The 14827-nt window shown below is 37.0% G+C and overlaps 1 long non-coding RNA gene across 3 annotated transcripts in view; it reads right to left on the reverse strand.

Moving 5' to 3' along the window:
* Window positions 1–14827, reverse strand: part of LOC143653224 (uncharacterized) — a 108247-nt gene that overhangs the window by 77565 nt on the left and 15855 nt on the right. For all 3 annotated transcript variants that reach the window (XR_013161173.1, XR_013161172.1, XR_013161174.1), the window contains exon 3: window positions 5513–5614. This is a non-coding gene — a long non-coding RNA (uncharacterized LOC143653224). The remainder of the gene's footprint in view (window positions 1–5512; window positions 5615–14827) is intronic.

Here is a 14827-nt window from a genome sequence, read left to right on the forward strand (position 1 = left end):
CTTTCCAGAATCTTCAGATTGGACCAACTAGAGTAAAACACCCATGCCTGAACCAATCACTCTGATTAGAAAGATAAGTAACCCTTCCCCTCAATGACAAGAACTGTGAGTAGGGGACAGGTATTTTCCCAAAAGGAGAGACCATCTGCTCTAACCAGAAGTGTAGATGGAAATTTTACAGACAAAACAATAGATTTACCATAGCTCATAAGTGTTATTTTTTTCCTCTGAAAAGAGTGTCCATGGCTTTGTTTAGACTCTCAAAGTTGCCAAAAAACCTTTGAAGTAGCTAAGAAATGATAGAAGCCATAGTCCTTTACATCCAGTGAGGGTAGTTATAAGATGGCAAAGCTCTAAACCAGGAGTCTGAAGTCTCAGATTCTTGCTCTCGCCTCTGCCTAACAAACTCTTAGGAATTTCACTTTCATCATCTGTTTGCACAAAAACCAGAAATAATAACATCAGACGTCCCCTTAAAATTTCCCTTTCATAACAGTCTTTCTACTTGTAATCACTTTTTCAATGGCTCTCTTTCCATTAAACTAACAGGGTTAAATAAAAATTAAATCCTAGTCATACATATAGCTTTAAATTTTCTAGCAATCAATAATGAGAAATTAAAAATCAACAGTGAAATTAAATTTAATTATATATTATTCAACGTTCTCCAGAGAAATAGAACTGACAGGCCATATCTATATCTGTATAATTAAATATATAGTATAAATATATAATATTTATTCTAGAAATTGGATCATGTAACCATGGGGATTAGCAAGTCCGAATTCCATAGGGCAGGCTGCAAGTGGGAGCTAAGGTAAAGGTTTTCAATGAATTCTCTGGGAGAAGTTAGCTGGGAAAAGTAAAGATAGAAATTCTTCTTTCTGACTCCTGAAATGATCAGTTTTCCCTTTAAGGCCTTCAGTTTATTGCAGGAGACTTCTCTCATTGCAAAAGGCAATCACCTTTGCTGACTGTGATATAATCAACTATAGATGCAATCAACAGGTTAAAGATTTAAATCCACAAAATACATTTTCCTCAGAGTAGCAATCAGGCCAATGCTTGCTTGACCAGACAACTGGACACCATAACCTGGCCAAGTTGATGCATAAACTTAACTATCACATGAATCTCATAGGGACGTGGTGACGATTTTTTGAGTCATATCTTAAGGGCTGTAAAAGATAGAGTCCATAAAAGTTTTACAAGTACATGCAGGACACCTAACAATGGGATTGGTATATACCATGTTCCAATAAAATATGGCATAGTTGTTTGTGTTCTTGTTTTCCTCTTTATATTTGCCTTTGCTCATTGTGAAATCAAGGGGATACCTTTGATTCTAAAAATGATCCTATCAAAGATGGAGGGAATTCCACTATTTATGATATGTCTGACCAGCCAACCATTTGGGACTCTCCTTGTAATCTCTCTCACTTATCAGACATCTACCTGCATTACTGGAATCTATTCTCACACTTCTAGCCAACAGGGTATGACATTTGATTTCTAACTCCCCTTCCTCCATTTTTGTTATATGATGACTTTCTTGCATTTCCTATCCTTTTTGTTCATGATACAATCAAATACAGCCTCTATCCATCAACTTTGGATATTTTCCTGAATCTTAGTCAATACGTTTTAAAAATAGATTTTAAAATCCCTACCACACCAAAACTACGAAGACCAAGCTGCAAAATGAAACTCAGCATCACTAAAATTTGATTTTTTTTTGCCACTTAATGTTAGAGACTTATGCTAGAGATAAGAGATCTCTTATCTTATCTTTTACATTTATCTTATCTTAAAATGTAAGAGAATCATTTCCCAAAAAGCAGACATTGCATCATTTCAAGAGCCAAAATTAAGAACTAGCCCTCATGATCCAGGAAGAAAAATGCTTTTGAAATATCAAATTTAAAGTTTTTGTTGCATAATTTTAGTTAACAGCAGAGGTGGACTAGAGAAAAAACACGATAAACTCTTTTCACAAGTCCAAGGTATCAAACGAAACACATAAGGCTTACATAAAGATTTAAACATTTTCATTTTTTGATAGAGAAATGAAAAATTATTAGAAATTATAAAAATCATTATATGCATACCATTTACTGTTTCCATAAAAATACATACATTTTCCCAACCCTACTGGTAAACCCTACCAGGATTTATGATCCCTTACTTCTAAAGAAAATCTTTGATTCTTTTGGGAGAAGATTGTATTTGTTCTTTAGAACACCAAGTATATATAGCATCTGATAAATATGGTACAAAATAATTTAACAAATCTCAAAGTCATAGAAAAAGAACTTGAGAGGTCAATGGATCCAGTCCTGATTTCACACATGACAACCACCAAACTAATCCAATAACAGCCTCCTGTTTTAGTTTGTTAATGCCACCTGAATGCAACATATCAGAAATAGGTTGGCTTTTATAAAGGGAATTTATTAAGTTACAAGTTTATAGTTCTAAGGCCATAAAAATGTCCAAACTAAGGCATCTGGAGAGAAATACTTTGACTCAAGAAAGGCCAATGGCATCCCCCCTGTGTCAGCTGGGAAGGCATGTGGCTGGCATCTGCTCGTTCTTTGGCTTCTGGTCTCAAACAGCTTTGTTGGGGGCATTTTCTTTCTGTTTCTCCAAACATCTCTGTCTGTTTTGGCCCTGAAGGTTTTCCAAAATGATTCCCTCTTAAAAGAGTTCAGGAAGTGATACACCTTGAACCAAAGGAGACATATCTCCATGGACACAAACTAATCAAAAGTTCCTACCCACAATTGGGTGGGTTACATCTCCTTGGAAACAACTTATTCAAAAAAATCCCACCCAACAATAGGTCTGCCCCCACACAATTGTAATTGGATTAAAAGAACATGGCTTTTCTGGGGTACATAACAGTTTCAAACAAGCATACCTTCCTTATAACCAAATCACAGTGTGTTAGAAAGAGTAATCAGGACTTCTAGAAGGCTATGCTAAAAATAACCTGGCCTTCAATCACCTGCATCAAGAGATTCTGTGCTTCTGACTCAATTCTGATCTACATTCTTTATCGCTCATATAAACATAACCATCACCTTCCTGCATATACAATGCACTCAGCATCACTGAAGCCGAAGTCTTTTCTCCATATAGACCCTTCTCCACACCTGAAGCCATTTCTCATTACTTTTTAATCCAACCACAGGAAATTGCTGCGATTTTCTCCTACTAAAACGTTTTTGGAAATTTAGTTCACTACATCTTGAAAATGACAACCCTCATGAAAGCTTTCAAGTCAGATCTATTTTAAATCACCTGCTTCTTTTATCAGGATAAAAGGATTATAAGGATGGCTGTAGCCCTCCTTTTGTTTATCCGTCCTTATTGGTGAAATGCTTCTCCCTCTCTGACTAGCTAGGTAGGTTGGGAGCCTCAGCTACATTATTCTAAAGGAAATACTGATGCCATCTGTTACTTAGAGGGTTTTGCCAACATGCATGCCCCTGTTCTCCCAGGATTGCTATTCCAGGGAAATAAAATAAAACGAATGAATAGATATGCCCAGATTCTATATTAAAATGTCAACTCTGACCTTTGAAGATCAGAGCAGTCAAAGACAGCCATGATTAATGACCTTCTCCTCAGTTTCTGTGAGTAAGGAGTCACATTTATAAGCTACAACCAGCAAGATGAAGAATAGTGGGTGTGTGATTACTCGACAAGATGTGAAAAGCATTCAAGATCGGTGCTTTTGTATATTACTTAATTATGCCAGTTTAAAAAGCCAATTAGAATGTAGTTTGATCATTTATTCATAACTTTTGACCACATTAATTTACATGATAGATATATTTTAAAGTGCATTTGTGATCAGATGTCATCCAGGAGGTTTCAGAAGGAGAAAAATATAGGCAAGGATCCAGGTAACTGAGCATGCACTTCCTGTCCCACCCCTGAAATTCTCACAACATCTCTTCCCACCCAAACCCCAATGTGGGCTTAAGAGGACAATGTAGATGCTTGGGAACATTCAAGAATCTCCCTCCAACACTGCACTACAGTCAGATGGAAACATCATGGTATTTGGCATGATGTTTATGAGTAAAAAAATCAAGATGAAATAACCAAAGCCACCAATTATTGTTTTTTTAATATCACAATACTAACAGATTCCAGTTTCCAGGGAGAGGACTTAAAATCAATTTCATTAATTTCCCACCTCCTCTTTACACATACGCATACACGCACACACACATACATAAAGCAAGAAGCTCTTGGAGGGCATATCTAACTTTTCTTCCTTGTATCCTAGTGCAAAATTGACTGCTTTATGAGAAGTTGATGAATAGACTTTAATTTCCATGAATATCCTCAATTTGGAGGGTTGGCTGATTTTCACAAAGCATTATTTTAATTATTGTATGTAACACCTCCCAGATTCCAAGATTCTGCTAAGGCTTCCACCTTCTGCACATTTCTCAGTCAAGACCATTCATAATCTGCCTCACATCCCCACTGTAAACATATTTCTCCTTCCTTTTTCCTAGGAATTCTGCACTTAATCATTACTACTCCTCAACAATCTGTTGACTTCTGTACATTTTCACACAGCATTCCTGGAATGTCTAATACATTTCCAATCCCATCTTTTAGGGCCCATTTCCACAGTCACTTTCTCCATGAATTCTTTCCTGATGAACTCTCATTGGAATATGTGTGATCTTTTTCTCCATAGAGGCCCCACAGTACTGTGCATGTTACAGCTACACAGTACTGTGGCTGTTACTGTGGATGTTACAATCCATTGCTTTAGCCCCATGCTGCACTGCAATGACCTTATAGGAGGGATTACAATTATGACATAAATAATGTTTGCCCAGCAGTGGTAGACTGTGTGCACTATGCATTGCAGATATGTAGCATATGCATGCAAATAAATAGTGTGCAATTAAAAATAACAATAAGTGGTCACACTCCATTCTAGGTACAAATTTTAAAACTACAATGAAATACTTTTTTATCTACTTTTTGACAAAGACAAAAAATGATTACATACTGTTTAATAGGACTCCACGAAAACAATTATCAAACATTACTGGTAGAAGTATAAACTGGAATATTTTTTAGGTGAAGCAATTTGACATATCTGTCAAAATGGTAAATGCACATACCCTTTGATGTAGCAATTCCTTTTTAGGTATTCCGCCTACAGTTATACTGCTACATGTTTGAAAATATGTAAATGCAAGGCTATTTTCATTGAAGCAAAGGTTAGAATCAATGTAAATGTCCATAATAAGGACTGTAGTAAATATTATATCACATCCACAGGATTAAATACTATACAGCTTTTAAAAAGAAAAGAATAATGATCTTTGAGATGCATCACTAATAAAAACAAACAAAATATAGATTCAAATCTATATTTTATGAAAGAAGTAAAAACAATAATATGCATATTCTTATTTGTTCATACATAAAATACATCTGAAAAAATAGACAAGAAATTAATAATAGTGGTTACCTCTGGGGGGAACACTGGGTAGCTGGAGCACAGGAGTGGAAGAGAGAGTTTTTCCTTTATATCCTTTGATGTCTTGGATCTTAAACTATGAAACTGCATTACCTGTTCAAAAATAAATAAAACTGCAATTAGTTAATATTTAAATAAATTGAGTATGAATCCCTCACTTTTTGAATCCCCTTTTAGAACAATGCTTCTCTCAGTGGTACCCACAAGGATGCCCAAGGTGCAAAGCCCCAAAATGCAAAGGAAAGAGTTTGCTGGTGAGACCCACAGCTGGGCCAGAAAGAAGAGAGAATATTATGGGAGGGAGAATGAAGGGGGCTTATACTTGTCACATTCATTGTGGGCATGATCCTCATTTACATTTTTAAGTCATTCAAAATTTCTCTTTAGTCACCTTGAGTGAGAACTTTCAGATGAAAGCATCAAAAAGGGAGCTTACATCTCAAAGTTATCCTGGGTTCCTCAGTTTCTTATCACCATGCTGCTGCCTCAGCCAGGGATGGTCAGAACTTATCCTAATTTTCAAGGTCACCCATTGCTTGGTTTTTATTGTGAATAAATAGAATAAATGGATTGTGGGATTTGAGAGCTTAGAGCTGGTGGGAATGTCTTGTCTTTGGCTTGGTATCCTAGTTTGCCAGAGCTTTTATAACAAATATCATATACTGGTTGCTTGAAGTCCCAGTAAATTATCGTCTCATAGTTTTGGGGGCTAGAAGTACAAAATCAAGGTGTTGGCATGATCATGCTTTTTCTGTGAAGTCTGCAGTGTTCTGGTGCCAGCAATTTTAAATCTCTGGCTCTGTCTCATGGCGGTCCCTCTCCCCGCCTGTCTTCTACTATTGTGTACAAAGTTCCTGTTTATAGGGATTCCAGTCTTACAGAATCAAGGCCCACTCTGATTCAGGTTGGCCTAACCTTAACTAATAACCTCTGCAAAGATCTTATTACAAGTAGGTTCACATCCAAAGGACTGGGGAATAATGCTTAAACATGTCTTTGTACTGGGCATTATTCAGTCTAGAAGATGGGGTGTGGGTTTGGGGAAATACTCTTCCATGCTTTCCTGCCAGGGAACCTCCTCTGATTATCCCTGAAGATTCGATGTGAAGAAGTGTAAATTAACAGGATTTGTTACAAATTAAAGATCAGATAATAAGTCCCAGGGCCAAAAACATACTAAAACCAAAAAATAATAAATGAACAAAATGACAACAAATCTGCATCAACCAGGGAGATTTTCCCTTCTCCATTTAATCACGCAAGCTCATTTCTAAGAAAGGATAATTAAGATAATGTCCATTTTAAAACCACTTTAAATGATAATTTAAAAAATAAAGAAGACAGTTCTTCATTTGAATTCACCTAAATGAGCTTTAATTATGCAATGGGAGCAACTGAAAAGAACTAATTAGAAAGTATATCCTTGTTTAAGTACATTCCCATAAATGTGCTTCATAAATGGCTTTCATTTGAAAAGACATCTTTTTATTTTAATCTAAATAAGGACTTGATCTTTGTGGATAAAAAGAAGACAAAAATAGAGGTGTTAGCAGGGAAAAAAAACTGTGTATTGCAGCTTTAAAAGTACAAATTAAATGTTTGTCTTCCTCAATTGTGTCAATTGATTGACACTATTCTGAGGTCTTAAACAGATGGAAGATGCTCTGCTGGATTCCAGTTGGGAGATGTTTACAAGCTCTTCAGTTTCCTTTTAGCAGGAAGGAATTGATTTACTATTGAAGCCCTAGAAGTTGCAAAGGGCTTGTAGCAACATCATATTAACATTTGGGTGACTTTGCATAGAATTTCAAATTCTCTCTTATTTGCCCGAGTGAGTTTGAAGCCAGAGTATGTTTTGAAAGGCAAACTGTATGTTCACACTAATATTCTTATAGGAAAGAGCAGGGCTATTTTATTCTCTACATTTTCCCAAAATCTTCACCTTGGAATTATGTCTGGCTTTATTTTAACCTCAAAAGACCCCAATCATTTGGGAGGGATAAAAGTTAGCTGTGGCAATGTTCAAATCAGCTAACAAATTACAAATAATAAAAGTGATACTAGCTTATATTTACTGACCACCTCTATGTATCAGGTTCTATACCTTGGGTTTTAGATAGATCTATTCGAACATCTCATCTGTCCTATGAGTATGTATTAATTTTATCTCATATAAAATCTTTACTTTTGCTAGTCCCAAGGCTTGCAAACCCCCTAGGTCCTCTCTTCAGATGAACCCTACCAAAACCACAAAAAATTCTACATGGGGAGGACCCCAGACAAATCCAAGCAATATCAGACGTTGTGTTTACCTTCCCCAATCTGCAGAAACATCAATTTTCTCCCGCTATGCCTTTAGATCAGCAGTGTAGGGCATATCTGATTAGAGAACCACTTCATTCTAGGGCAGCAGAGCAAGGATCAGAACTCTGAGGTTTCCTGCATACTCACAGAGAGAACAGCTGGATGAATTTACTATAATCTATCTGAGCCATGGCCCCATACAAACATGGAGCCCCTCCTACTGCACCACACATCTCACAGACCACAAAACCGACTTCTTATACTGACCACTATGCTGTTTGCCAACCACATTGATTGCTCTGGCTGTGACCTCTCTTAATTTATTTTATTTTATTTTTGTATGCTGTATAGTGGGGTCACTTTTATTCTTTTTCCATGTGGGTATCCCTTTATTGCAGCACCATTTGTTGAATTTTTTGTATCTTTGTTTGTTTGGAAAGTGCATGGGCTGGTAATCAAACCCAGGTCTCCAGCATGGCAGGCAAGAATTCTACCACTGAACTACTCTCGCACCCCCTGCTTTTTATTTTTAATTGAAATTGGTATGATGGTAGATTCACATGCAATTGTAAGAAATAACACAGAGAGATCTCTTAAGCCATTTACCCAGTTCCCCAATGGTAGCATATTTCAAAATTATAGTATATTATCATAGCCAGGATATTGACTTTTGATACAATCTACCTATCTTATATAGATTTCTCCAGTTTAACTTGTACTCATTTGTGTGTATGTGGTGTGTATGTGATTGGTTCTATACAATTTTATCAGATGTGCAGGTGTGTGTATCTGCCAAGTCAAGATACTAAACTTCCATCATCACAAGAATCCCTTTTTGTTGCTTCTTATAATTGCATCAACCTCCCACCCACCACCTATTCCCTATACTTAACTATTTTCAATTAACAATCTATTTCTAAAATGTCATTTCAAAAATGTTATATAAATGGAATCACTCAGTATATAATGTTTTGGAAAGTGCATGGGCTGGTAATCAAACCCGGGTCTCCAGCATGGCAGGCAAGAATTCTACCACTGAACTACACTCGCACCCCCTGCTTTTTATTTTTAATTGAAATTGGTATGATGGTAGCTCTACATGTTTGTGTGTTTGTGTGTGTGTGTGTGTGTGTGTGTGTGTGTGTGTTCTATTGCTGTTGTTCAGCTTAAACCTCTGGAGATTTCACTAAGAGGCTGCGTGTATCGATAGTTTACCCCTCATTCTTGCTGAGTAGTACTCCACAGTATGTTTAATCATTCACCTGTTGAAGGACTACTAGACTGCTTCAAAGTTTTGACTATTTAAGATAAAGCTGCTGTAAACATTTGTGTATAGGTTTCTGTGTGAACTTAAGTTTTCATGTCCTATGATAAATGCCCAGGAATGCAATTGCAGGGCACTGTGATTATTACATATTTAGTTTGATAAGAAACTGCCAAATGGCTTTTCAGAGTGATTGTTCTACATTCCCACCAGCAATGCACAAGTGGTACAATTTCTCTGCATCCTTGCCAGAATTGGGTAATATCACTATTTTTCATTTTAACCATTCTGGCAGGTACATAGTGATATTACATTGTGGATTTAATTTGTATTTGCCTGATGGTGAATGATTTTGAACATCTTTATATGTGATTATTTGCTATCATTATATCCTCTTCATTGAAATGGTCATGCCTATTTTGACCCATTTTCTAAGTGGATTGCTTGTTGCTTGTTTTGTATATGTGTGTGTGTATGGGTGTGTTGTTTCATTGTTGAATTTGAGGGTTCTTTATTCTAAATACTGGTCTTTTGTCAAATGTGTGCTTTACAAATATTCTAGCCCCTTATTTGGGTCAGTAACATGCTGAGTAAAAATAAAGCACAATATCAAAAGCTATCATTACAGGAAAAGTTATTATAAGAAATTTCTGATGGAAAGACAGCTAAAGAAATAAGATCTACAAAGATCAATTGCAGAAAATATGCAAATGAATTTGCTCTGGGGGTGACCAAAGGAACTCAAATTACCAAGTCCCAAAGAAGGCAAAAATCGTTTAAAGAAAGCTCAAGACATAGAACAATCAATTCCCAAGGAAAGCGGCTTAATGGAACAATATGGAAGAGATCTACATGATGGATAAAATTAATACTTTCAGAAAAAATAAGGAAAATAAAACAGAAAGAATGCATCGAGCTTGTTTTGATGACTAATTTGCCAACAAATGCTACACAACCCTTATGTATGTTGCAGGCAAGTAAGATAAGGTAGACATGGTGACCAAGTTTTTTTGTCGTTTTTGTTAGAATTAATTCTGACAATTTTCAAATATAATACAATCAAACTATGTTTCTTAAGACCCTCTTTGCTAGTGAGATTCTTGGGCACAGAGCAAAGAGGGCTTGGGGTGGGGGTGGGGGACATATTACAACTTCTCCATGATCTCATCATCCAAAACCCTTTTGATAGATACAAGAGAATTCAACAACCTAATTTATAGTGCCTGCTGGGATATAAGCCACCACATGAGGAGAATGTCTTGATTGGGCCTAGAGAAAGGATGAAGGACTGACCTGTGCACACAGCTAGCATTCCATAACAGTGTGTGTAAACGCATGGTGAACTCAGAAGAGTTGCAGGCAGAATCTGTTATTTGTAAAGATCTATTCCAGAAATGTTAGGGCATGCTTTAGCCCAGCTGGGCAGATGTGCCATGGCTCTGGGTAATCAGCCCATTTACAAAAAGACGCCAACCTGTAGCTGGCAATGAAGGGACAGAATTCACTTCCATATAAGAGGGTGATGGCAAGGGCAGGGTAGAAGGTCAGGGTTCCAAGGACATGCTTTGTTCCCAACAACAGACCAAGTACAGAGCAAAGCACCACCAGGTACAAGGGGGAGAAACAAAGGCAAAGTCAACATAGCAGCAAGCTAGAATTGTGAAGGTTATACTCAGGCATCCCAGACCACAAAACAGGCACAGCTAATATTGGATCTATGACAGGAAGACTCATTCCTGATTCCATTATCCAAAGGGCTGAGTGTGCTGATGAGCTCCATGCTGTGGTCAGGACTGATCCAGGAATTAGGTAAGGCAGAGCCTAAAGATAGAAAGGCCCAGTAATACCATCTTTCTCTCTTAACAGAATATTTTGGAGTAATAGGATCTTATCAATCCTATGATTGATCATATCAATCCTATGATCCTAAGATGCCTCCACCCCAAAATATTCATTTCCAAGAGCAAATTAAATGTCAGGTATGTATATTCTCTGATTTAATTCCCCCCTCCCTCCCCCAGGAATCTTAAACAATAGGTACTATGATTAACTCTATTTTAAAATGAGAAAACTGAGGCAAAGGAAAGTTAAGAATTATGTCCATGGTCACATAAATAGGAAGTTGCAGGGTCAAGATGGGGAGGCAAACAGCTGACTCCAGAGCTTGTACACTTAAATACTGGCACTCCTCTTATTTCTGGAACTTCTGAGCAAAAACTAACTCATTGGCCTTAATACAGAGAAACCACTGAAATCATCCACTATTTCAAATCAGCACATATCTTTGCCCCTGGGTTTTATAACACCAAGTGACATATTTTTCTTTGACTACTAAAGCATTCCAGAGATGTCCTGTGTAGATATATTGGTTCCTAAAGTATCAGAATTCAGTCAGGGCCTCAGGAAAAATCAAAAGCTTTGCTAATACACACATAAGGTTATTATTATTTGCTCTTTATCCCACAGAAGCTGAGAGGTCTAGGAGAGGCTAGTGATGTATGTAGCAATGGAGGATATCAACATTTTAATTTTTAAAAAATTTTTGAGATAATTTTTGTTTAACATGCAGTTGTAAGAAATAATATAGAGAATCCCATAAGGCCATTACCCATTATCTGCCTCCAGTTCAACCATTTTTAAAATATTTGAAATAAAAACTTTATTAAATGGTGTTTATTATACCCATTTTGAAATACACCAGCAGCTATATGGCTATTGAAATCATCATAATAGCTTTTATGATATGGCAATGAGCTATAATTACATTTCCTGCAATGCATTAGTCCTAGATACAATTATTAATCTTATTATGGGTTCCTTTTGAATTATATTTCAAACAAATGAGGGCATAGTAAATTATTTAGTAACAGTTAGCTAATAAATCCAGGACACTCTTCACACAAAACCAATTTGATTCAAGTATATATGTATGTATGACAAATAACTCCTGCCTGGATGATTTATCAACTTTATGTGGAACAGTCTTACAACAGCCAGGTATTAGTCCTGTTTGGCATTTCGAACCTTCCATTGAAGCCTAAGAGAAAGATGACAAAGTATAATTATTATCCAAGAAATTAAGCAAAAAAGTTTGTGTTGAGGGTTAAGTGTATGTTAAGTTCATGTTAAGACATGTACATGTTAAGAACATGTGTCTCAAACAATAGAATTTTTTGAAGTAAAACTTTATTTGAATCAAAAATCATAAAAATTATGCATGGTTACTGAAGAGAGACAAACACCATTGTTACTATTTAGCCTTATTAAACCATAAAACCCCAAATTACTTCTCACATATGTTCCAAAGGGCCACAGTCAGCTTAGGTTGAGAGAGCACAACACCAACCAGGGTGATGAAGGGTTAACAGAGATCCCATGAATTTGGAAGGGAAGGAATTGCTATAGCTAGAGGTCTTTGAGGTGGTTTGCAAGCCTTAAGTTCTGATTTTAAGGCCAAGATCAAGGCAAATGACCTTCAAAAACCAGTATATAGCTTGCCACGTCAGGCCTCCACCCCATTCTCTTTTACTGTCACACTGCTACTTATTGTCTTTAACATCCCAATTTATAATGTGTCTCCTGCAGACTCTGCCTGGCTCATCTGAGTCTATTATATCCCCCCAGTGTGGAGTTTATCAAAGAATGATGTCTTAAAGAAGGATGGATGTCCTCCTGCCCAGGAAACATATTAAACCTCTACTTTCCTAGCTCCCCCACCCCACCCCACCCCACACACAGACACATCAACCTAATACAGTACTATAATCCCTGGGCATGGGGTTGGGACATCTGCATTTAAAAAATGCCCTAGGTGATTATTATGCCCATTTAAAATATGAGGACCAATGTCCTATCTTTCTTCCCCCAGCACTTTCCACACTCATTTTACATAAGAATAATTTCAGAGAAGTTCAGTGGTTTTGAGCAACCTTACCTTATAGTAAGGAGGCTAAGAATCAAAAATAAAGAGCTCATATCTGAACCTGTCTGATTGGTTTCCTGGGCCTCCCATTCTCTCTGCCAGAAGAGGAGCCTTTTGCTTCTTTCTGCCTTTGGAGAAGGAAGATGGATGAGTGATGCTAGGCCTGAGGATAAATTATGGTTGGAACCAGAGAAATGAATATGTAGAATCTTTCAACTTTTACCTTCTGCTTTCTAACAGATCATAGAGCTGCCTCAGGTATCAAATGGACTTTTGTCAGGGATGACAGCCATCAGCCAGGTGGTTCTCAAACCTGACTGTACAGTAAAGAAAGGTTCTTTCAAGAAAAAAAAAAAAAAGGTTCTTTAAGATTCTTTACAGAAAAGAAAAATGTCCAATTGCTTGGACCACCCACAAATCAATTAAATCATCATCTATAGGCTTGCACCCTGAACAGTGACTTTTCTTTTTACTTTTTTATAAGTGCAACTGAATTTAATGTTCAGCCAAACTCAAAAAACACTATTAGTTCAGATATCCCTTGATTGAGAATCACAATTTATTCATTCAGTCTGCAACATTAATAAGTAATGCAGCAGTATCAATTTCTGGTAACTGATTTGTGTATGTATGCATACACTGATAGAGCATTATAATTAATTCCTCTATGGATTCTGTTTCCAGCATTCTACTTATTAACAAGTGATCTAACATCTATGGCTTCAGTTTCTTTCTTTATAAAATAAATGGTCAGTCTAGATGATTATGAGAGCCCTCTAGCTCTAAAACTCTAACAAAAGACGGTGGTTAATTTCCATGGTAGACGGCATGGACCTATCAGATTCATCTGGGGAGTTGCGTATAATGCCACTTAGCTATAACCCCGTAGATCATGATATACTATACCGACCTTGCCGCCACCACCACTACCAAAGGCCGACCACTGGCCTAAAAACAAAAAGTATCGAAAAGTCAGAAATTGACTTCTATCTATGTTTTCATCTTTCCATAATATCTCCTGTAAGATGCCATGAGTGCCTGCTAAGGTAGAACACCTTCAGGGCCCTAAGCTAAGTTTCCAAATATGATAGGTTATTGCAGTTATCTGCTACTGCATAAGAAACCATCCCAAAACTCAGGCTTAAGGCAGCAAAGATTTCATACTATCTCATGTTAGTACTTCATTGGAAAAGGGATTTGGGTAGAGTTCAGCTAGCTGATTTTTCTCTCCATGGCACTGACTAAGGTCACTCAGTGGTATTCAGTGAGGTATTGAGCTGGCCTGGAGGCTTATATCAGTTTTACTCATTTACTCACATGTCTGGCAACTTTGTTCCTTATAATGCTAGGGTAAGGAAACTTTCCCATGTAGTTTTAGGGTCTCCCTAGAGGTTCTCTATAACAGGATATCAGACTTCTAACATGGTGGCTTCAGGCTTCAAAATAGAATGTTTTAAGATACAAGAGGAATGTTCTGATTTCTTAAGACTTGGACCCAGGAACTGGCAATCATTCCCATTGTGTGCTATTGGTCCAAGTAGTCACAGAGTCTATGAAAGTTCAAGGGGAGGTAACATAAAACCCCTACGCCTGATGGAGGAAATTCAAAGAATTTGAAGCATCCTTGAATTGGCAACATTTGCTAACCAACAATGCTTCCATTCAATATAAGGAGGTATTTAACTGCATTGGCTTCACAGATGGCCCAAGTATGAGTCCCAGCTCCACTACTCTATGTTTTAGTGATTTGGGTTAACACTTATTATCTGAACAAGCAACCTCTCAGAGCCTTAGATTCCTGTTCTGTAAAATGAGG

Source organism: Tamandua tetradactyla, chromosome 13 (genome assembly GCF_023851605.1).
Source record: "Tamandua tetradactyla isolate mTamTet1 chromosome 13, mTamTet1.pri, whole genome shotgun sequence".
In the NCBI taxonomy this organism is placed as follows: domain Eukaryota; kingdom Metazoa; phylum Chordata; class Mammalia; order Pilosa; family Myrmecophagidae; genus Tamandua; species Tamandua tetradactyla.